Below are 21905 nucleotides of genomic sequence, written 5' to 3'. Positions count from 1 at the left end.
TACCTTAAGCCTCACCATAGATGCTCACTTGGGTGAGGCAGGCCGGCCAGGTCTGAGGACCCAGAGGGTCCAGCCACAAGAGTCCTTGCCTTTCACACAAGGTGGAAATCAAACACAAGCCAGCAGGAAGTGAGAGCAGAGTTTATGGAAGACAACAGATACAGCTGGAGCATCTGGAAGGCTCAGAAAGGAAAAGGAGGACGAGTCTCGTTTTTGCCTGGGCTCTGGGGTTTTTACTGATTGTGGTCTCGGGCACGTGTCCTCCCAGGCATCTAGGAACTGGTGAGAACAAGGACAGCGTCCAGGTGTCCATCCTAAGGCACTTATTCCCTGGAGCCAGTGGGTCTGGGGGCGTCAAGCTATCTAGTGCCAGTGGTCTGGAATATGCACATGATGGCTTCGTCCGGTCCCTCCTGAGATGCTTTCTTTGGTGCTGGAAGACTCCAGAGATAACCCTTAACTCCTTGTCCCTTGCAAGGAGGACATATAATAAGGCATGTGTAGGGCAGGGGTACAGGTCCTAGCAAGAATAAAAGCAGGAAAAGACGTAAGGAAAGAAAAGTCAGCTTTTTCTTTCATGGGGTCCCTTCAGTTTCCCTGTCTCATGGGGAAACTAAAAGAAATATCAATGCTAGGCTCACTCCCAGAAATTGATTTAATTGGTCCTCAGGGAGAAGAGGAGACATCAGTATTTTTATGAAGTGTCCGGTTTATGGCAGGACCAACAACCTCTTTCCAGATGCCCTGTCTTCCTTACACCGTTGGTCACTTGATTTTTTTCTTTTTGGCAATGATGATACTTAGGACTTTCTGAATCTAAGATGTATTTGAAGAAAGCCGTTTCTCTATGAATGTTCTTGTGTTTGGTGGGAAAAGTTTATGAACTTACTTACTGGTTTACTCACTGGTTTCAAGCCTACCATTCGGTTTCTAGAAAATACCTATGACTGTAAAGAGTGTCAAGGGACAGCTGAACTACCAGAATGAGTTCTGTGTGTGTGTGTGTGTGTGTGTGTGTGTGTGTGTGTAGGGGGAGCAGGGAGTGTCTGTATGTTGTCTTTCTGAAAGTAAGGAGTTGCATTAGGAAGGCATTACGAAGCACCTGTTACGAGAAGCCACTATGCTAGAAGCTCAGTGTATGTCATTTTATTTTTTCTTTTTCCCAACCACATGGTGAAATAGCTGGATGAGGAAACACACTCAGTTATTCGCCCGGAGCCACAGGTAATTACGGCAGTCAGGGGTTCAGGACTCGAACCCGCGTGAGCCTGATTTCAAAGCCCGGTCGTCTTGCCACTGTTTACACTCTGCCCACACTGTTCTCGTTCTCAGGGAGGATTTCTAAATGGAGTTTATGCAGAATTTCCTTAAGTCATGGATAGCTCTCCCAGGTAAAACAGGACAGGTCTGTAGTTGAAAATGTGCCTCATTGAGAGGATTGTGCGAGCTACTCCTGAGTGACCGAGTCACCGAAGCCCCAGCCTTGGGGCTGCCCATCAGGGAGGATGGAGGGTGTGCGGGCCGTGCACTAGCACTTCCGCTCCTATCAAACGGACGGTTTCATCCTCCCCTCCTATAAAGCGTGTGTGGTGACATCCCAGGTTACAGCTGTCCAGAGCAAGGCTTCAAGAGCAGGCACAAAGTGCGCTTCCTGCTTACAAGGCCGGTGGAGAAAATTCCCAAGTCCCGTGTGCTGACTTTTCCTTTCTGGAAAATAAGCCCGCAAAGGGAGTCACTCTGACTGCACCTGTCCCCACCGCCATTTAAACCGTTTTGCTTAGGTTCAGGCCCTTGGTGGGTTTTTCCACTTGCTGTTCAGTGCGGCACATCCCGGGTTTACTGAGATTGGGGCCACCAGGCTGCTGTCCCCCCTTTTGTCAGAGCACAGCACCCTTTTGTGTAGCTTCTGCTCTACCTGGTTTGGACCTGGACCTGGAGGTGACCTTAGTCCTATGTGCCTCCAGCCCTCCCCCATGGCTCAGAGCGCTGGCAGCTCAGGCTGGCTTTCCGCCTTTCCTGCCGGGCCCTAGCGATAACCAGCCGACCCCAGGGTGGAAGTGCAACTGCTGGGGTTTGTTTTCTTCTCCCTAAGCCACAAGAAATAGGGAACATTTTATCGAGGGGCGTTTTCATTCAGAAGGTTTTACGAAATCTTTTCCGGGGGAGGGAAGCCAGGTGATCCTTGGATAACAGTTGCATCAAGCCATGGGAGCTTTCCCTGCGGGCTTGGTCCAGAAGCTATTTATTTCTCAAACACCCAACGACCCATGTGCAATCAATTTCCTGCATGTCCTAGGAAGGCCCGAATGACTTGGTTCATATCGCTGACGGCGTGAACTTTAGGTGCCCAGTGGCGGAGATCTCTAAGAATTGTGAAAGACAGCAAAGGTCTGGGATTGAAAGGTGGCAAGTAGGGCCGTCCTGCACTGCGGGGCCACATGAGGGGTGTGGTGAGGGATCCTGTTCCACGCCGCCTGGGCTGGGACTGCGCCAGTGCCTTGAAGGTTAAGTGCTCCAGGGATATTTTTAAACGGCAGGGACCAGTTAATCTAAAAGTGACGCGCACCCTCCTGGCAGCGAGCAGCTGGCCAGCTTAGAGTCAGGCCCTCGGCAAACAAGCAGCCCCAGAAAATGCAACCCTGAAGGCACACTTGAGGAGACCCGGGAAAAGGAAAGGTGGAGGGACAGGTGGTAAGTGAGCTTACCCCTGCCTGGGGTCCCTGACTGTGAAGCCGGCGTCTGTGTGGATCGGGACTATCCCACCTCGGGAGAGCAGACCCTGTGCAGAAAGGGGCAGGCAGGCTTTCCGGGCGAACAGAATTCCTGTTTGGTTTGCAGGGAGCTGGCTGATCTGAGGGCTGGAAATGGAACCTAGATGGAGAAGAGCTTTTTTTTTGCTTCTATAAATGGTTATATTGCTGGGAATCTCTGTGCAAACTCTTCATTGGTTCCACAAACTGAAACCATAGGGTTAGGTTTTAGGTTTACTGAAAAGGCAGTTGTGTGATTTTTTTTTTTGCCCTCAAGCCTTCTGTCTTTTTTAAAGATTTTATTTATGAGAGAGAGTGAGAGAGCGAGTACGAGCAGGGGGAGGGGGAGAGGGAGAAGCAGACTCCCCACTGAGCTGGAAGCCCAACATGGGGTTCAATCCCAGGACCTGGGGATCATGACCTGAGCCGAAGACAGACGCTTAACCATCTGAGCCACCCAAGTGCCCCAGGCCTTCTGTCTTAAGGAAAACTATTCTGTTTCTTATAGATGACCAATCTGTCAAACTGTTACTAATTTTTTTTTTTTAAACAGACTCTAGGGGCGCCTGGGTGCCTCAGTCGGTTAAGTGTGTGACTCTTGGTTTCAACTCAGATCATGATCTCAGGATCGTGAGATCGAACCCTGAGTTGGGCTCTGCACTCAGTGGGGAGTCTGCTTGAGGTTCTTTCTCTCCTTCTCCCCCTTCCTGCTGGCTCGCTCACTGTGTCGCAAATAAATACATAAATCTTAAAAAAATAAATAAAAGCAGACTCTTAAGAGTAAAGCATTTATAGTGGTCCTGTATTGCTAGAAAGATTTTTTTTTTTTAAGTGTACTACGAAATAAAAGTCCAATAGCATGGGGTGAAACAGGTCTCCTTGTACTATCCCTCTACCTGCCCCCCCTCCTCCTGCTGTGCACAGTTTGGTATAAAACTTCCCATACCTTGGGGGCGCCTGGGGGCTCAGTCAGTTAAGCATCCGACTCTTGGTTTCGGCTCGGGTCATGATCTCAGGGTCGTGAGACTGCCCCTTGAGTTCAGCTCTGCTCTGGGTGTGGAGCTTGTCTGGGATTCTCCCTTTCCTGCTGCCCCCCCCCCCCGCCCCCTCCGCCCCCACTCTCTCTTATTTCTAAACAAAACAAAACAAACTTCCCAGACCTGGTTTCTCAAAGACCTGTCCTGTGCCTTTACCTGGTACACAACTATCTCTGACGATGATCATTATTATTATTTATTATTATTATTTTAACATCAGTGGGCTTCCATATAAGTTGGGTGACCACCCATCCATAGTGGCCCAGGACTGAGGACTGAGAGGGAACTCCTGGGAAGCCAGTCTTTCCATTTAAAAACTGCAAGGAAGAGACATTGTTTTATAACCTGTTTTTTTTTTTTTCCTTCTAACAGTGTCTTGGGAGATATCTAGAAGATGTGATTTCTTCACTCACTTCTCCGAGCGCGAAGTGAAAAGACTGCGCCAATCTTCCGTCATGTGATCGGAGGTACAAATAGCCTCAGTTCATCAACTTATTTGAGCAGCTCTGGGAAGGCATTTTATGTTTCTGCAAAGGAGGATTTTAAAACATTTTTTTTCATTTGACTATAGTTGACACGCAATGTTACGTTAGTTTCAGGTGCACACGTAGTGGTTCGACCTCTCTGTGTTACGTGGTGCTCACAAGCCACCGTCTGTATCATACATCGCTCTTGCAATATCGTTGACTCTGTTCCCTACGCTGTGCCTTTTATTCCCGTGACTTCTTCATTCCACAGCAGAGCCCTCCCTTCCCCCATTTCGCCCATGCCCCCCACCACCCTCCCCTCCGGAAACCATCAGCTTGTTTCTGTATTTATTGATCTGATTCAGCTTTTTGTTTATTCATTTTTTTTTTAGATTCTACTTAGGAGTGAAATCATATGGTATTTGTCTTTCTCAGTTTTTTTTTTTTTTTTTAAGATTTTTATTTATTTATTCGACAGAGATAGAGACAGCCAGCGAGAGAGGGAACACAAGCAGGGGGAGTGGGAGAGGAAGAAGCAGGCTCCCAGCGGAGGAGCCTGATGTGGGGCTCGATCCCAGAACGCCGGGATCACGCCCTGAGCCGAAGGCAGACGCCCAACCGCTGCGCCACCCAGGCGCCCCTGTCTTTCTCAGTTTTATTTCACTTAGCATGATATCCCCCGGCTCTGTCCATGTTGTTGCAAACGGCAGCACTTCATTCTTTTTTTTATGGCTGAGTAATATTCCACTGTAGCTATCTAGCTATGGATATTTATTTATAAAAAAATACACACACACACACACACACACACACCACGTCTTCGTAATCCTTTTGTCTATTGAGGGACACTGGGTGCTTCCTTATCTTGGCTATTGTAAGTAATGCAGCAGTAAACACAGGGATGCATGTATCTTTTCAAATTTAGTGTTTTTGTTTTCTTTGGGTAAATGCTTAGCAGTGTGATTACTGGATCTTGGTAATTCCATTTTTAATGCTTTGAGGCACCTCCATACTGTTTCCCACGGTGGCTGCACCAGCTGGCATTCCCGCCAACAGGGCACAAGCATTCCCCTTTCTCCACATCCTCACCAACACCTGTTATTTCTTGTCTTTTTGATTGTAGACATCCTGACAGGTGTGAGGTGGTATCTCATGGTGGTTTTCATTTGTGGTTCCCTGATGATGAGCAATGTTGAGCATCTTTCTGTGTGTCTGTTGGCCATCTCTGTGTCTTCTTGGGGGAAAATGTCTGTTCAGGTCCTCTGCCCATATTTTAAATCAGATTTTTATTTGTGTGTGTGTGTGTTGTGTTGTAGAAGTTCATGATATATTTTGGATATTAACCCCTTATCAGATATACCATTTGCAAATATCCTCTCCTATTCAGTAAGTTGCCTTTTTGTTTTTTTATAGTTTCCTGTGCTGTACAAAAGGTTTTTCATTTTGATGTAGTCCCAGTTGTTTATTTTATGCAAAGAAGGTTTTTTGTTTTGTTTTGTTTTGTTTTTCTGCTCAGGTGCTTTGTAAGCTCTGTTTTATCACCTTTAGATACGAGACATAAATTGGAGGATTACATGAGGTACTTGATCCTTAGGGGGCAATAGACATTTTAAGCTTTTCAAGTGGAGAGTCTCTCAAAGTCTTATCCCTGTAGAAACTTTGCGATACCTTATTCTAGTCTCCTCTGAATTTTGACTCAAGGACCTTTAGAGGAGTGTGCATCTGTACCCTGGAAGCCTGGAAGCACGGTCAGAAATCATGCATTTTATCTGAAAACTGCATGCACATTTCACATTTTGTTCCAATGGATCTCTTTAATAATAGTAAACTTGCTACCGTAAAGTAGGAGGGTTCTCCAGGAAGATAGGACGTGTTTGTTTAGATTGTGCCAGACAGTCTGGGCTGGGCACAACAGGGAACCCGAGGTACTGATTACTCAGTGGTTGGCATGCGGCAGGTGTTGAATTACATCCAAGGACAATCCTAGGACGAGGTGTTATTTACTCCATTCCCCAAACCAGGACCAGGAAACCAGGGTTTGGAGAATTTCGCGTGACTGACTCGGGTCAATCACATGATGACTGGCAGGGTCTCCACTCAGGTCAGCCCCACATCGGAAGTGCAGCTCTCTGGACCTCTCTGGGCCACCCAGCACAGCACACCTTCGCACCCTTACCTGTGCTGGGACCCCGGAATACAGCCTCGCTTTTCAGTTAGCCCAGGATTGGTGCCACCCCTGTTGGACTCACTAACAGACCTTTTCAAATCAAATCAAATCAAATCAAATCAAATCAAATCAAATCATGGGCGAGAGTGATAAGAAAGGATAACCCTGCACACACTCTTTCTGTTTAGAAGTGAATGGGTCTCAGGCCCCAGTAGTAACTAGAATAATCAGTTGTTAGAAACGCCCCTCTTAGCAGATCTTCCTTCCACACTCTGTTTCGAGGAACTCTGTGGTCTCTTATTTCCACATTCCCAACAGAGTGGGACTTAGGGGCCCTCCTGTTTGGAGGAATAACCCATGTAAGGTGAAGAAGGGGCTCTGGTTTTGGTTTGGGCAACATTGGGCTGCCCATGGGGAGCCCAAACCCTTTCTGGAAGGACTTCTCAGAGCCTTGAATGTACTAACCTGTGGTGGGACTTTCCAAAATGTGACTTTGGGATTTGGCAGCCATGGGGACCATCTTTCAGGGCTGGTATCCCTTCAGCACCTCCTGAGAAGCATGGAATAGTCTCATTTTGTGCCTTCCTCAATTTTCCTTCAGAATCCCAAGAGGCAGGGTCCTGCCATGGATCAGTGTCACAAGGCTTGAACTTTCGTACAGGGCTCCAAGGCAGTGTGTGTGTGTGTGTGTGTGTGTGTGTGTGTGTGTGTGCGCGCGCGCGCGCGCGCGCGAATGCGCAGAGCCAGAGCCCAGCCTCCCAGATTCTGGATGGATTGGAAAAGGGAGATCTGCCAGCAGGCTGTTGCACTAACTCAGACTTGGGGTGAGGTGGTGGTGGGCATCGGAGAAGCATGACGAGAACGCACAGACCCCGCAGCTGGACGGTCGGGTCGAGCTCTGCCACTTCGGATGTGACCTTGGGCAGCAGACCCCTCCTCTGCATCTCTTCATTTGCAAAACAGGAGCGCATACTTCCTAGAGTTTTTGTGGACATGCAAAGGGATAATAAGCATAAAGTGCATAGTTTAAGACCTGGTATACAGTAAGTGCTTAACAAACATTAGCCTTTATTATCACTTAGCAATTTCCTTGGTTCGAAGGATTGCCGTTTGCCTTCTGCTGTGTCTACACTCGATTTACAAAAGAGTTCTACTTCTAGAGTCATTTTTTGGGAACCCTTGTTGCTGGAGAAGGGGTCAGGGAGCCTGTATCAGGAATGTTGAGAAATTTGAACAGACCTGGGTTTTAGGCCCCATCTACCCTTACAGAGTTGGCTTTCTGGTGGGAAGACAGGTGTGCATGTCTGTAAGTGACCTCACCCCTAACTGTGGTCTGTGATGAGCGCCGGGAGGGAGGGGACAGGGAGCCACGAGGTCATAGAGCAGGAGCCTGGCATTCAGTGCAGTCTCTCTGGCAGCCCCTTGTGTCCCAGGAAGAGGGAGGGAGCAGGGTAGTGGTGGGGATTCAGCTGCCTGTCCAGGTCTTTGCCCACTTCCTGACCTCCCTTGAGACTCACTGGGGCAGGAGGACCCTCCAGGGAGGTGGGAAGGATGGGCTGGACACGGGAGGCAGACCTGAGCTAGGTGGAGGCATTGATGCATCCAACAGATATTTACTGGCCCTTCCATGTGCTGGGCACTGCACTGTGGAGCCAGGGGCAGGACAGAGCCAGTCCTTGTCCCGAGGAAACTTACACCATGGTTGGGGGGGGGGGCGGGGAGATGAGTGAGTGTATTGGTGACAAGATAGTGTCAGGTCATGTCAGTAAGTGACATGAAGGAAAGGGACATGTCATCGAGAATAAAACCCATGGGTGTCAGGGTGGGTCTGGGGTGGGAACATGGAAGCAAAGCCAGAAAAAGGAGCAAGAGATAACCATGCCAGGGGCCAGTGGTGGGAAAGAGCACTCCAGAACATGGACCCACAAGCACAGAGGGCCTGAAGGGGGACCAGTGGCCGGGGGCCAGATCTCTAGAGGCACGTGGACTACAAAGGAGTACAATGAGGAATCACCAAGAATGTGAAATTCAGTTCAGCTGCCCACCTCCAAGAGTGACTTGGGGCAAGTTTAACTCTTGAACCCTGAGATTACTCTTCAATTAAAAAAAAAAAAAACTGGCTTCTCATGATACTGATCTCACAGAGTGGAATGAGGTGATGATTATAAAATGCTTAGTACGTAGCCTGGCACACCGTAAGTACTAATAAATTTTAACTCTTAGTACCAGTATACAGGTTTTAATCAGTAGACAGGCTGCCTTAACTTTTTGGTATAGAAAACAAGCTAACTTTTTTTTTTTTTTAAGATTTATTTATTTAAGAGAGAGAGAGTGAGCAAGGATGTACACACACACGTGGAAGGGGCAGGGAGAGGGAGAGAGAATCTCCAGCAGACTCCACGCTGAGCGCAGAGCCCGACCTTTGACATGGGGCTTGATCCCACAACCCCAATATCACAAGCTGAGCCGAAACCAAAAGTCTTAACCCACTGTGCCACCCAGGTGCCCCAACTTTTTTTTTTTTTTTAAGATTTTATTTATTTATTTGACAGGGAGACAGCCAGTGAGAGAGGGAACACAAGCAGGGGGAGTGGGAGAGGAAGCAGGCTCCCCCCAGCGGAGCAGGGAGCCTAATGCGGGGCTTGATCCCCAGACCCTGGGATCACGCCCTGAGCCGAAGGCAGACGCTTAATGGCTGAGCCACCCAGGTGCCCCCCCAACTTTTTTTTTTTTTTTAACACATTCAGAGGTAGAGTGGATAGCACAGTGAGCCCCTCTCTATTCACCACCCTCTTCAATAACCATCAATCTTCTGCCCTTCTGGTTTCATCTACCCACACATACACCCTTTTCCCTGTGTTTTCCCCACTTTACTGTGAAAAATTTCAAACCTACAGAAGTTGAAAGAATTGTGTGGGAGCACCCATACACCCATCACATTTCACGTCAGTTGCATTCATCAGTACCTTTCTCCCTGAGTACTAATTGCATCCTGTCATTAACTAGAGTTCTGGGGTCGCCCCCTCCCCCTGCCCTAGGATGGGGGATTGTTCTCAAGCAAATCTCAGAGCCAAATAAATATTTCACCGCCTGTCTCTAAAAGAGATGGACTTTTAAAATGCTGGTTTCCAACAGCATTTATGGTATTTCCTGTACCCAGTGCCCAGTTCATGCTCCGCGCCCTCTGACTGTCTCAGAGATGTTGAACGCTCGTTCCGTTCCAGTCAGGACCCACAAGAGGTCCTGTTAAGTCTCTCTTCATCTGCAATAGCCGCCCCGCTGCCTTTATTAAACGCCAGCTACTTGTTGAAGACACTCGGTCATTTGTCTACATTTTGGATGTAGCTGATGACACATCACTCAAGCGTCATTTACTGTGTTCCTCTGTCCCTGTAAATTAGTGCTCAGGTCTCCAGGCTTGAATCAGTTCAGGTCCAAATCCTCGGCGAGACTGCTTTCCCGTGCTGCCGTGTCATGGTGTGCTGTCCGCTGCATAGTGTCGGGAAGAACATAATGTCAGGTTATCCCGTTTTCAGTGATGTGAACTCCTCAGGGCACGTGGGAACCGACGTCAATGCCTGATTGCCCTTGAAAAGTCCCCAGCAGCCTTTCACTGAATAGTTTACAAGCCGTGGACGGTCAGAGCCCTAGGTCAGTATTATTTCCTTACTGGTTGGGAATGTGGTTTCCTACTTGCCTCCATGCTCGTTCACATATTAGCTATCATTCTGTAACATAACGATTCTCATCCACCCTCTGGCATACAGAGCATTTTCCTACAGGAAAGGCAGGATAAATGCTCGACTGCATCCTTTTTTTTTTTTTAAGTTCGTTTTCAGAGGCATGAGTGGTACCATTGTGAGCTCCCAAGGTGTCATTGAGGTTGTTTTGTTTTGAGGAACACATGACCACACGATTTTTGAAACCGCTTGGATGTATTTCAATCCACCACAGTGATCACCTTTTTTTTAAAAAGATTTTGTTTATTTATTTGACAGAGAGAGGCAGCGAGAGAGGGAACACAAGCAAGGGGAGTGTGAGAGGAAGAAGCAGGCTTCCCACTGAGCAGGGAGCCCGATGCAGGGCTCGATCCCAGGACCCTGGGATCATGACCTGAGCCGAAGGCAGACGCTTAATGGCTGAGCCACCCAGGCGCCCCCAGTGATCACCTTTTTTCAGGCCCGGGTATCTCTTCTTTGGCAGGGCAAGCCCCTTCAGGGTCCTTGTTTTCAGGGACAAGAAATCGCAGCTCACCATGCACATTTCTGCCCCAGCCCTGGAATGAACCATTTTCCCCAAGCAGTCCTGGTTCCTTTTAGTGGGAACATACATAGAAATACATAGAAATCATAACCTGGGACTAGGTTGTTTTGCGGGTTCCTCCTGGCTTCTCTGTGCATTGAGGACTGGGGTCAGGGAGCTGGGTCAAGAGGCTTATACGATGGTTCAAGTAAGTGATAACAGTGGCTTGACCTTGATCTCAGGTCAAGCACTTAGCACCATGCCTGGTGCGTCATGGAGAGCGCGATAAATATTAGAACACTCTTCGTTTGCGTTCTTTATATTAGTTCATGTAAACCTCACCAAAAGCTCTCTGAGGAAGGCAGTCTTATCATCCCCACTGAATACATGAGAAAACCAAGGCTTAGAGAGGTGAGGAAATTTGCTGAAGGTCACACGGAAAGTACAGAGCAGAAGTAGAACTTGGAGCTCGCCACTCTAGATTCCATACTCCAACCAACACACTGTGTTGCCCACAGGGATCTTAATTTCAAACTCAGAAATGACCTAGCTTAGTTTCTGGCAAAAAACATGACCTACGAGCGGGGCTGGCCTGCTTACGCTGGTTAAACTGGGATTCCAGCGAGGGTCTCCAGGACCGGGCCATGCTCCAGACCCCCACCCTGCCTGGAGAGGTTTCTGCAGCAGTGCCCTTTAGCAGGTGCAGATGGCCCTCAAGACTGCTCTCGGTGCCCTCTGTCCACACAACCTACAAGCTGTTCCAGGCACGTGTTCGCATTGCTTATTAGTCTTTACCAGAGCCCCTGTGAGGTTGGCATCATTCAGAAATGAAGAGCTCAGGTCCAGAGATTCCAATACGGAACCGACACTGCAGGGTTTCCTGGCTGCTGGTGGTGCCAACGCTCGAATCAGACCCTCTGATTCTGTGTCTAGGGCTGTTTTTCCTTTTTGTTCTGGAAGGGACAGGACAGAGGAGAGGTTGCTCCTTTTTAGAGAGGCAGATCACCCATGGGGCTTTGTCAATTCCTCACAACATTTGCAACCACATTGCCAAAGCTGGTGGGAAATGCTGGGACAGCCTCGAAGGAGAGCAACTGTCCCCTGGAGGTCAGGTTGACTCAGGTTGGGAGTTACATCACCGCTTTTCAGGCCGGATGGTGCACTGGCCCTGCCCTGACACTAGGCTTGGGGGAGGCCCTCAGCCAGCAGAGCCAGGGGCTGTTGGTAGAAGGGATACCCACCACGTCTTAGCTAACCATCAGGGAGAAGGCATGCTCGACAAAGCCCCTTGGTCTCCAAGGCAGGGGCTGCTCAGCACAACCCTGAGTAGCAACGTTAATGAGAAAAAGAACTACAGTCATCACAGTAGCCCCTGATATCTTGCTTCATTTATGCCAAGCTAAGCAGTCTACCTACCTGAGTTCATTGACTTGCCCTTCAGGGTGCTGAGGTTGGTCCTGTTACTCTCCCCATTTTACAGATGGGACAACTGAGCCCGGGTTAACTGCTGTGCCTGCGGGCACACAGTATGTGGGTGGTGGAGCTGATTTGCCAGGCAGGCAGACCGCAGAGTCTATTAACTCTTGCGCCGCAGCTCTCTGTGGCTCCGAGAAGGAGGTGTGAGTCCCTCACACCTCTTGTGACTCTGCAGTCATTTGTCCCTGTCCGCTGCCCCCCACCCTCCACCCCTTTCTCAGTGCCAGGCAGGCTGTTTGGTTCCCAGAAAGCGCCAAAGTTCCTGGCCCTCCTGCTTCTAGGCTTTTGTGGCTCCAGCACCACAGGCCGCCAACACTCTTCCTCCACCTTCCTGCCTGTCCGACCGTGGGCTCTGGCGGTTTCCACAAGGATGGCTCAGGTGGGGACCCACCCCTTGGACATTTCTTCAAGGCAGGTGCCTGGCTGGAACCGTTTGGGCCAGTTTTGCCTGGGCCAGCAGATCAGCCCCATCACGAGTTGGGCTTGGTTCACCAGCTGTTCACTGAGCACCTGCAGTGAGCCCGGGAAAACTGAAATTCACTGGCTTTTCATCCATGTGTTTTCCTCCCCAAAGCTGTCCCCAGATCAGTGGCCCCGGCTGCTGCACACCTGCTCAACTCTCAGATCAGGTCGTTTGGGATTTGGTACCAGACCCCAGACACGTAGATAATCTGTGCTTACTTTCACGGTCCGTGGGATTCTCCGGAGCCCCAGATGTTCTGACAAGTGATTAGTTTGAGAACTGTCGACTCTCCCTGGTTCTCCTTTCCAGACTTCGGATCCACCTGTGTAAGAAGGTATCCAGTTAATCGATTGGATCAACAGCCTGCCCACCTCCCCCTCTTACAGATGTAGGCTGTGGGGTCAGGCAGAGCGGGGTTGAATTCCATGTACTTCCGAGCTGTGTAACTTTGGGTGAGTCACTCTTGTTTCCTGGGCACTGGGTTTTCATGCCCAATCTGTGAAATGGAGTGAGAATACTACTTCCCCTGGGGCCCCCGGGTGGCTCAGTCGGTTAAGTGTCTGACTCTTGGTTTTGGCTCAGGTCACGGTGTCAGGTGTGTGAGGTCAAGCCCTGCTTCAGCATTTGTGGTTAGGGAGTTAGGGACAGCAGGGTTGGTTTGAGGTGAAGGTTGAAAGTCTCTTGCTCTCCCAGGGCACTTTTCCTTCTGGGGTGAGGAAGCATATGACGTCTCACCCTCCCAGTGCCCTCAGCCCAATCACAGGGGGAGGTGAGGTTCTTGAATTAATCCCTCCCTGCACTGTCATGTGCACCGTCACGTGTCTTCTTCCTTTTTTTTTTTTTTTTAAGAACGTCCTGTTCTTCTTTTTTTTTTTTTTTAAAGATTTTATTTATTTATTTGACAGAGATAGAGACAGCCAGCGAGAGAGGGAACACAAGCAGGGGGAGTGGGAGAGGAAGAAGCAGGCTCATAGTGGAGGAGCCTGATGTGGGGCTCAATCCCATAACGCCGGGATCACTCCCTGAGCCGAAGGCAGACACTTAACCGCTGTGCCACCCAGGCGCCCCCACGTGTCTTCTTCCAATGCAAAAAATATTAAAGAGAACAATGAGTATCCTTCACAGTAGAACACTTTGCTAATTACTGCTCCTGGTTAAGTAACTTTGGCAGAGCCCCCATCTTCAGTCAGTGGAGTTATGAATTCACCATCGAGCATGGCGCCAAGAGCAACGTCTGCTTGAGACATCTTGCCCCCTTTAGCAACCTGGTGAACTCCTATTCATCCCTCAGAGGCCCAGAGCAAATGTGTCTCTTAGCTCTCCCTCATGCCCGTCTCCACCCTTGGAAGGACTGGGCTTTTCCTGGTTTTGGGAGTCTATTGGCTAGATCTTGATTTGAAAGACTTGTTCCTTTTTTTTTTTTTTTTTTTTTTATGAGATAGAGACAGCCAGCGAGAGAGGGAACACAAGCAGGGGGAGTGGGAGAGGATGAAGCAGGCTCACAGCAGAGGAGCCTGATGTGGGGCTCGATCCCATAACGCCAGCATCACGCCCTGAGCCAAAGGCAGATGCTTAACCGCTGTGCCACCCAGGCACCCCTTGAAAGACTTGTTGTTGATCTGAGCAGGACTCTGCTGTCTCCCCCAAAACCTGTCTTAGGAGAGGAACGCCAAAGCTTAGAGAAGTGGTTCTGCTGTTTATTTCTTGGTTGCATTTTAGTCCCTTAGCAGTGGACTCAGGGATTTAGGAACCAGCTCACAGCTCTAGGAAACCAAACAGTGCTGACAGTCACTTCCCAGATCTGCTAACTTGGGACCCTTCTCAGGACTCATGGAGGGAAATCCTGCCCAGAGAGCGAGAGCTCATGAGGGTTAGGAGCGAGGGCTTCCTGAGTGAGGCCACCTGGGTCCTCAAAGTGTGGACTTGGGGAGGGACTGAGCCCGTCTCCTCACGGGGAGTAAGGCGTGGCCCCTGATGCAGGGAGAAGTTGATGGGATGACACATATGAAGCTCGTAGCACAAGGGCTGTGATAGGTACATGCTCAGGAGACACTAGTGACAGAAAAACACTCCCAGTGATTTAGTAGGTATCCCTTCTGATCCCCTGTAGTGTTCTCCGGCATCCCCTTTCTTCCTTTCTTTAATGCCTGTGTCAGCGTTAAAAAAAAAAAAATCTTCCTGAATAACATAAAATGTGACACCCCCCCCCTTGAAAAACAACAGCAGCAGCAACAAAAAATCACGCAGAGTCCCCTGTCAGATGAGGGACCCGATGAGAAGTTAATCCAGCCTCGCCTAGGCTGCCGAGGCCCCAGAGATCTCTGCCCTTCGGGAAAGCAGTGCCGTCCCTGAGCCGCTCAAGGCTGGGGGAGCCGAGAAGCTGGTGAGTCCTGGGGCTGTCCCCTGGGGGTTCTGCCTCTTCCCACCTGGGCTGGCCGATCCTCAGGGAGTGGCCCCGATGCCTGGTTGGTGGCACATGGGTGCCCGTTACCCTAATGTGAGTCCGTGGTGTCCATTTGCGGAGGAGGACGCCAGCAGAAACCACACTGTTGGTGACCTGCCTTGTTTTTTGCATTCCGCTGCACCAAGAAGGGGATGGTCGTGTTCAGTGACTCTGCAGGTCTTGGCTGGTCCTTCCCCTAATCCTCTGAGGTGGGTGGGGCTTTGTCCTTTCCCTTCTTTTTTCTCGATGGGGAAACTCAGGCTCACAGAGGGCAGGTGATGCGTCTGAGATGACACTCTGTGGGGTGGTGGGGTGTCACCGTGGTGACTCTGCCTACCCCGGGCTCTCAGTGCTGCGGCCGCTCATGGCATTCTCTAGGATAATCCGTTCTGGGCCTTGTACTCTGGGTCCCACATGGGCGATCATCTTGGACTCCCGACAACTCTGTCTCGTTAGGGACGTCCTTACCCTACGTTGAGGATGAGCGACCTGAGGCTCAGGGAGAGTACTGCCCAAGGCTTATCCCGCTTGTAGGTGGCAGAGCTGCGATGTGAACCTGGGTTACCTTCCAGGGCACCAGACGAGGTGCTCAAGGACAGTAGATTTTTGCTGTGAATGGTACCTTGGTGTAGAAGGAGCACTGGCCTGGAGCCGGGACCTTAGCGCTGGGCAGGGCTCTGTCACTCATTTCACGTGGGACCTCTGGCCTCTGCTCATTGAAATAAGGACGCTGGCCTCGCTGATCCCCATGTGTCCCCTCCTAGGCTGCAGGTTGGAGCAGGTGGATTTTTGGGAAACACGGTGGCTTGAGACCTCTATTTCTCCAGGCCGGAGTGCAGGTTAAGGTATCCACTAGTCAGCTTTGAACGCTTGGGCAACCTCACACGGCTAGCTCCTATCACCTTCGTTATCTCTGAATCAGCAGAAGGACCTTGTGCCATCCACCCGCCAGCTGGAGGGTTCTTGGCTACCCACCCTTCGTCCTGAGAGTCTGCTTCTCTTTCCATCTTGCCTTGCTTGGCCAAACCCCAGCAAAATGTCTGGTGGATAAACATATAGGAACAATGGCTCTTGTGATTAGGGGAGCACTGGAGGAGCATAGTCCAGAGACAGATTTGGGCAAGAGGGTGATTGTATAAGCGGTGAAGTAGGCCTGAATACAGGAACGTGGCAAGCTAGGGGGAGGTGGCCCTATGGGCTGGCCAGCCCCAGAGAGCATAGACAGCCTCTTCTGTGACTAAGCTTGAGGTCAGGGGAGGGCTGAGCACAGACCTTTGCGAGTGGCTTATATTTGTGGGTGATGAATAAGAGCATGGCTGACTTGGGTGAAAATTCACCTTGTTGGGGCACTGGCCCAGCCAGACTCCTCCCCTCCCACAGCCTGATGCATGATACCAGCCTCCTGCTGAAAGGTGACACCCTGTGGGCTGGGTTCCCCTAGTCACCCTGTGGGCGCGTCTCAGACCCACATGACAGTGGAGCTGGTGGCCATGGCCACAGCGATGGTAAGTAGCCGCAGACACCTACGAGTTCATCTTGGTGGGAGGAAAAATGAGAGCGTGACAAGGGATTTCTGGTTGAACGCTGACATTCTGCCCCCTCGGCCCCTCACTGACCTGGCTAGGTCTGGGTGTGTGTTGCAGGGGTGGGGAGCAGCTGGAAAGCAAATTGTGACCCCCTGCCTAGCCCCCTCCAGTCTTCCATTTGGTCACTGCACCTTCTTGTTGGTACCGAGTGGTTTCCTGCATTCGTGTTGACTGGAGCCATGACTGCTCTGGGACGTGGCAGCTACTGCTTGGGTTTGGTTGGCAAGGAACAAAAATAGCTTTGGCTGAGCTCAGTTTTCAGGTCAGCTGGATTATTTCAGCGAAGGGCAACAGCTTGTCATGGCATGGTCCACAGAGCTTCGCTGGGAGGACTAGTCTCGCCTTTACGGCTCATGGGATCAAACCACCTGCACAGTGCTCCTCCTGGACCACCATGCATGTCTGGCCTTGTAAGTTTACATGTCACTCTGCTGCTCCATCTTCCAGGGACACAGCAAGGTGTCTGGCTTTATGATCGTATCCAAGGGCTCGTTGTAACACCGCCCCTTTTATGGAGTTTATTTACATCCACTTTTGGAGGGGGGCGGTGGGAAAGGTGTGGGTGTCAGGGCTGGATTTGAGCAAAGTCAAGGTGCTGAGCTTCTCGGAGCCACAGCTTACCGAACTGTGAAATGGAAGTGAAATAATGACAGCAGCTATAATAGTACCCATCAGAGTTGTTCTGAGGGTTGGAGGCCGGCAGGCTTTCTACACTCGCAATGTGTACCTATGTGTAAATGCTCTCTGTGTTGATGTGTTATCCCAAGAGCGGATAAATGCAGGTAAATGGGGCAAGAGCGAGTATCCCCATTTTTACAGATGGGGAAACTGAGACCCAAAGTTTGTTTGGAAGTTTTCTCAAACAGTTCCCCCTTTTGTTTCCGTGTACTCACTGGAGAAAAGTTCTCGTGTGGTGGCCTTCGGATCACCCATTGTTACTCCACAAAACAAACCAAACGAAAGGATACATAGGTTTTTCTCTGCAGGTAACCTCTGCAGGATCGGCGTGGGGTGTTGGGTCTGTGGCCCTTTTCAGAAGAACAGCAGATCTTAAAGGATTTGCTGGGTGGGGAGGGGGGGCGAACTGGAGAGAATTGCTGGTCACTGCATTCATCAGAGGTTCCAATGTAGAGTTTGGCAGCTCCCCGCACCACCCCTCAGTTGCCTACCTACCATGCATGTACCCCCCCCCCCCCCCCGCCAGCCTGCCCATCTCCCCTCCCCTCACCCCTTTCCGGGGGCCAGCCTTCCAGCCGCAATCCCCTCCAGCCATTCCTCTAGCCAGCCAGGATTTCCTGAGCAAGTAAGTGCCCAAGGAGTTCTGGTGATGCAACCCTTGCCTAGTTTGGTCAGTTTCCCACTGGGGATCAAGGTAAAGAACGCCTTCTGGGGTTCCCAGATCCCAAACCACTGCAGCCTAGTTTCGCCTGGATGTGGCTCTTCTGTTTTCCGGGCAGTGACTAAAGTGTTTTTCTCTTTGGGGTGAGGAGATGCTAGCATTTCTATGCTCTCCCACCTGGGAAGGATGTAACGCTCTGACCTGTTCGGCTGCCAAGGGAGCCAGAAGCCTTTGCAGCATTTTTGGTGATGACATCTGCCACTGACGAATTTCCGAATCTGTCCTTGGGGGCATGTGTGAGCCAGCAGTTTTCAGGACACTGACCTTTCTCGCTGACCCTTTTCAAACATTTTGTGAACTTGCTGTGTGCAAGAGATGAGTCCCCAGGAGGTCCTCACCTGTCCCCAGGAGGATCTCACCCTCTAGAAAAAGGAGGGAGGGAGGGTGTAGAACCTGGGAATTTGGACTAGTGGTTGTTGCCTGAGGGCAGTTTTGTCCCCAGAGATGTTTGGCAAGGTCTAGAGACGTTTTTGGTTGTCACCACTGAGGGAAAGGGTGTTCCTGGCTTCTAGTGGGGTGGAGGCCAGGGATGCTGCCGAACACCCTACAAGGGGCGGCACGGCCCCCACCACCGAGAATGCTCTAGCCCCTGGAGCCCGGGTGCCCTGGCTGGGGAGCCCTGGGAGAGAGTGAGGCAAGGGCGGCAGAGAGTTGCGTGCTGCTGTGAACAGGCGTCCCCCTCTATTTGTTTCAGCCCCTGCTTTCAGTTTTTTTGGGGGGCTACATCTGGGGGTGAAATTACTGGGTCATAGCGCAGTTCTGTGTCCAACCAGACCATTTTCCACGGCAGCTGCATCATTTCACATTCCCACCAAATGCCTGCAGGGGTCCGGTTTCTCCCCATCCTCGCCTGGGGCTTGCTGTTTTCTTTCCTCCCTCCCTCCCTTCTTTCCTTCCCCTCTGTCTGTCTCTTCCCCTCCCCTCTCCTCCCCTCCCCTCTCCTCCCCTAGCCTCCCCTCGCCTCCCCCCCTCCCTCCTTCCCTTCCTCTCTCCTTCCCTCTCTCTCTCCTTTCCTCCCTCCCTCTCTCTCTCTCTCTCTCCCTCTCTCTCTGACTGTGGCCATCCTTGTGGGTGTGAAGTGGTACAGTGCAGTTTTGATTTGCATTTCCGTAAAGATGTAGGATCCATCTTTCCATGAGCTAGTGGCCATTTGTGTATCTTCTTTGGGGAAATGTCTGTTCAAGTCCTTCCCTCATTTTAGAGTCAGGTTGTCTTTTTGTTGTTAAGTTGTAAGACGTCCGTATATATTCTGGATACTAAACTATTACCAAACACATGTTTGGTAATATTTTCTCCCGTTCTGTAAGCTGTTTTTTCACTCTATTGAGAGTACCCTTAGATGCACAGAAGTGTTTAATGAATGAGGTCCACTTTATCTATTTTTTCTTTATGCTTATGCTTCTGGTGTCACACTGAGAATCCCTGGCCAACTGCAAGGTCATGACAATTTACTCCTATGTTTTCTTTTAAATTTTTTGTGGTTTTGGTTCTTTTTTTTTTTTTTTTTTGCTGGGAAGAGACCAATTCTGTCGTTTATTACCAAAAAATTTCTAACCCCTGAGAAGGTGCACCGTTCCTGGAAGTACTGCAATACCAGGTCAATGCGTGGAGTGAACAAAGCAAGCTCCTATTTCATCTCCTAACTCCAAAAATCCATTTAATATATTGTCCTCGGAAAGAGGACGTATCAGATATTAAACTGATAAGAACAGATACTACACTTGATCTTAGCCAAAAGGCCGAGAAGCCATTGTGGTTTTGGTTCTTATTTTTATTTATTAAATTTTTTTAAAAAATATTTAATTAATGAATTAATTTATTTGACAGAGAGAGACAGCCAGCAAGAGAGGGAACACAAGCAGGGGGAGTGGGAGAGGAAGAAGCAGGCTCCCAACAGAGGAGCCCGATGCGGGACTCGATCCCAGAACGCCGGGATCACGCCCTGGGCTGAAGGCAGACGCTTAACGACTGCACCACCCAGGCGCCCCTGGTTGTTATATTTAGGTTGTTGACTCATTTTTTAAAAAAGATTTATTTATTTATTTTAGAGAGAGACAGTGAGTGAGTGAGAGAGCACGAGCGGGAGGGGCAGAGGGAGAGGGGGAGGGAATCTCAAGCAGACTCCACACTGAGAACAGAGCCTGACGGGGGCCTCAATCTCATGACCTGAGCCGAAATCAAGAGTTGGATGCGTAACCAACTGAACCACTCAGGCGCCCTAGTTGTTGACTCATTTTGAGTTAATTTTTGTGTATGTTCTGAGTTAGGAGTCCAACCTCATTCTTTTGCTTTTGGAAATCAGTTGTCCCAGAACCATATGTTGAAGAGATTATTCTTTCCCCTTTGAACGGTCCTTTTTAAATTTTTAAAAATTTTTTTAAGTTTATTTATTTTCTTTTGTAATCTCTATACCCAACGTGAGGCTTGAACTCACAACCCTGAGATTAAGAGTTGTACGCTCTTCTGACTGTCCAAGTGCCCCCCCCCATCGAATGGTCTAGATATCTTCATCAAAAATCTATTGACCATAGATGTAGGGGTTTATTTCGGGACTCTTCATTCCATTCCGTTGGTCTCTATGTTTGTCTTTATGCCAGCACCACACTATTCTGACTGTAGTTTCACAGTAAGTTTTGAAATTGTGAAGTATGAGTCCTCCAACTTTGTTCTTTTTTAAGGTTGTTTTGGCTGTTTGGGTTCCCTGCAGTTCCATACCTGTATATTGCTCCAGGTAGTAGGGCCACCTTAATGGTAGACAGTCTTCCAATCCAGGAGCGTGGGATGGCTTGCATTTACTTAGTCTTCTTCAATTCCTTTCAGCAATGTTTTATACACTAGCATTGTACAGGTCTTTCACCTCCTTGGTTAAATTTATTCCTAGATATTTTATTTTTTTGGATGCTATTGTAAATAGAATTGTTTTCTTTCTTTTTTTAAAAAAGATTTTCTTTATTTGAAAGAGAGAGCGCGAGTGCACAAACGGGGAGAGGCAGAGGGAGAGGGAGAAGCAGGCTCCCCTCTGAGCAAGGAGCCCAATGTGGGACTCAATCCCAGGACCCTGGGATCATGAGCTGAGCCGAAGGCAGTTGCTTTACCGACTGAGCCACCCAGGTGCCCCTGGAATTGTTTTCTTAATTTCCTTTTCAGGTTTTTTTTTTTTAAAAAAGATTTTATTTATTTATTTGAGAGAGAGAGAGGGAGAGCACGAGTAGGGTGGGGAGAGGCAAAGGGAGCTGGAGAGGGAGAACAGACTCCCCACCGAGCAGGGAGCCTGACGTGGGGCTTGATCCCAGGACCCCAGGATCATGACCTGAGCCAAAGGGAGACACTTTACCGACCGAGCCACACAGGCACCCCTCCTTTTCAGATTGTTCATTGTTGGTGCCTAGAAGCACAACTAATTCATCTTGTATCCTACACTTTTGCTTAATTTGTTTATTACTCCTTTTAGGGTTTTCTTATATGTGTGGATTCTTTAGGATTTTCTATACACAGGTATCTCCTGCTTTTTGAACATTCACATTATGCCACTTTGCTTTTGTAAGAGACCTACATTAGATCTATGTTAGTACCTGTTTTTGCTAACTAGAAGAAATCCGAAGAGGGTTTTTGCTTTTGGGAGAAAAGGTGAAAAGTGAAAATAGCATTCAGCGTTTGTTTTGCAGAGAGCTGTTAAAGAGGCAGCATGTACCCTGAGCAGTGGCAGTGGCACACCAAGCTCCTTTGGCAAGAACTACACTCAGCATCTCAGCCTCAAGCCACCATAACTTTAAACTATGTCTGTGAGCATCTGAGCTTTATCTTGATTTATTTTGTGCGTCCATTAGCAAGATATGTCCTAAGCTACCGAGAAAAGCCGAAGAGGGGTTATTTTG

General features: G+C 49.4%; 1 protein-coding gene and 1 non-coding gene across 4 annotated transcripts in view; one reads left to right on the top strand and one right to left on the bottom strand.

Annotated features, from left to right (window-relative positions):
* The first annotated feature begins 2540 nt into the window (after positions 1-2540).
* Positions 2541-21905, top strand: part of ACACB (acetyl-CoA carboxylase beta) — a 122363-nt gene continuing 102998 nt past the window's right edge. For 2 of the 3 annotated variants that reach the window (XM_026515066.4, XM_044389914.3), the window contains exons 1-2: positions 2541-2691; positions 4160-4254. The gene's annotated coding sequence lies outside the window, so the exon portion shown is untranslated. Of the gene's footprint in view, positions 2692-4159; positions 4255-16462; positions 16551-21905 lie in introns of those variants that run through there. The other variant, XM_026515067.4, reaches the window with a different exon arrangement.
* LOC113267131 (U2 spliceosomal RNA) lies at positions 19591-19781 on the bottom strand. Its single transcript, XR_003320606.2, has one exon. It is a non-coding gene; the product is annotated as a U2 spliceosomal RNA (small nuclear RNA).

The sequence above is a fragment of the Ursus arctos genome, unplaced genomic scaffold (genome assembly GCF_023065955.2).
Source record: "Ursus arctos isolate Adak ecotype North America unplaced genomic scaffold, UrsArc2.0 scaffold_34, whole genome shotgun sequence".
Taxonomy (NCBI): domain Eukaryota; kingdom Metazoa; phylum Chordata; class Mammalia; order Carnivora; family Ursidae; genus Ursus; species Ursus arctos.
This window is presented reverse-complemented; position numbering and strand designations above follow the sequence as displayed.